Below are 2423 nucleotides of genomic sequence, written 5' to 3'. Positions count from 1 at the left end.
TTTTTAAATAAAATCGTTCCGTATACGGTCTATCTCTTAAAGTTGGATCAAATATTTGTCAAATTGAATGAATTTGCAAGTAGATAATCTATTTATAGTCATGTTTCAAACAATAGAAGTCCTAATAAAATCATATTTAAAGGTTTATTTTTATACTGGATACTTTTTCGTTCCATATTCAAAACCTGTCTACTTCCGGAGACTTTTGATCGTTGTCTGGCATTTTAATTTTTTTTTTTTTTCACTATATTTATTTCTTAACAATCGGATTATATTTTAAAGTTTTTGATATTTTTAGTCTTCTAAAATTATATGTGGTTTAATTTTAATCTTTAATTTAAATTAAATGTTCTCGCTGCTCAGGTCAAAAGTTGTATGTGTCACACGAGACCAAAGTTTTTTTGCATATCGCTCGTGATTCAATACGGTATTTTGACTACTCCTGAATTTGCCATGTCTTTATATCATATGAAAATATAGGTATACAGAAAGTGTTTAGCGAAGAGAACATAAATCAGTTGAAATTGGATTTATAGTGATTTTTTGAAAAATCTATATACCTGTCTTTTCTCAAACGCTTTTCTCTATGCAGCAAGTATGGCGCTACTAGCGTGTGACGTCACTGCCAGTATTCTTTCTCTGTCTAATCTTGGGTTTCAAACCTTTTAACTTTGTTATTTGTAAAGTAGCTTAAATTGTTTCTCCATTCGATAACAGGCATTGTAAAGTTTTAATTTATGATACATATAAAAAATAGTCAAATACCGTATTGTAGAATCCTTCGCTTACTCGGGATTTAAATCAACACTCGCACCAAAACGACTTTGCTCTCTTGTTGCACAAATAACTATTATCTGTTGCACTATAGTGGTAAGATACATTGGTTCCTATGTAGGTTCTTTTGATATACTTACTACATGTTTTCATTAGAAGTTACAAACTTATTAATTACATTTTGTGTTTTTTTATCCTAATAAATAATATTTAATTTTTAGTGTTATTTATTATTATTTTATTAATTTAGATTTTTTAACCTATGTTTGACAAATAAATTATTATTTTTGTATGTTTAATTATAGCTTCAATTTAGTTCAACACACACACACACACACACACACACACACACACACACACACACACACACACACACACACACATATATATATATATATATATATATATATATGTATATAATGTACATAAACAAATAAAATGTCTTGAATAGATCTTGAACAATGTCATGCGGATTTTATTACGCTACGAGTAAAATAATTTGTACTGTTTTTGGTTACATTTTGGAATATTTTCTGCGCCTTAACAATTAACAAAACGATTTACCTAACTACTTGTTGTTGTATTGTTGGCAATTACTAATTGGTATTGTATCCAAAAAGTACTAAATCGACACTATCAAAGTTAGAGGTATTTTTTTCTACAAGTAGAAGCCTCTAAAATAATAGAGATACTTACTGCTTTTTTGCGACTTGGAGATAGGTATTTTATTTACAAACAAAATCTTTTACAAGAGAAAATTTATTTTTTTTATCCCTTATTAACCGCATCTAGTGGAAGCAGGATGTTGTAGGATTGCATTCAAAAGGTTCGTTTTAAAGTTGATACCCTGCCCTCCGGGAAGTATATGTTTTGTTCATCAGTTTGATAGCAGCAAACCAAATCATGAATGTAACAGACACGAGAAATATAAAGCATTTTCTTCGCTATACATTCTCTTCGGGAAATACAATCGCCTTTTTTTTCCTTACATGATGGATCTGGAATAAAATACCATTAGGTATGACAATTCTTACATGCAGCGAATATAAGTAAATAATACGGTAAACGCATAAAGTCACATTTCAAATGAAAAAAATGCATCAAAAGTCGTGAGTATTTTAAAATTTAGGAGTACCTAAGTACAGATTTTGTTTTTGACTAGACGTCTCACATCATTAATTAATGTATACAATACATACGTATATTAAGTGCAAAGAACAGTTCCTTTCCCTTTTCAGATAATTTAGTGTACAGATGGTCTCTGTAAAGCTCAGCGTATGTATATTTGTTGCTTGGTGTATTCGTTGACGATGAGTCACATCTCACTGCGACGAAACTAAAACTCAAATAAATAAACATAAAACTTGACTTATACATTTCTGTAATTAGTAACCTGCAAGCCAATATTATCGTTCAATTAACCCGAAATGGTTGTTGGTTTTCGATATCATCGGTCAATTAACTTTAAAGAGAACTTCATGGATAGTAAAATCAAGTACTTACGTCTTTTGCTTAAGGTGATTCCATGCCCCAATGACCTTCGATCTGAGTTTCTTAGTTTTGTAATGTTTTATGTATCTTATTATATTCACAACAACGGCTTTAAGCAATATAGTATCCCATATTTACTTCAAAGTTCATTGTTTTCC

At 29.9% G+C, this 2423-nt stretch overlaps 1 long non-coding RNA gene across 1 annotated transcript; it reads right to left on the bottom strand.

The window, feature by feature from the left end:
* Nucleotides 1-1519: 1519 nt before the first annotated feature.
* Nucleotides 1520-2204, bottom strand: LOC141438618 (uncharacterized). The gene is made up of 2 exons (XR_012452492.1): nucleotides 1974-2204; nucleotides 1520-1772 (listed from the first exon to the last, which is right to left on the bottom strand). It is a non-coding gene; the product is annotated as an uncharacterized lncRNA (long non-coding RNA).
* Between the last annotated feature and the right edge of the window lie 219 nt (nucleotides 2205-2423).

The sequence above is a fragment of the Choristoneura fumiferana genome, chromosome Z, assembly GCF_025370935.1.
Source record: "Choristoneura fumiferana chromosome Z, NRCan_CFum_1, whole genome shotgun sequence".
NCBI classification, from domain to species: Eukaryota; Metazoa; Arthropoda; class Insecta; order Lepidoptera; family Tortricidae; genus Choristoneura; species Choristoneura fumiferana.
This window is presented reverse-complemented; position numbering and strand designations above follow the sequence as displayed.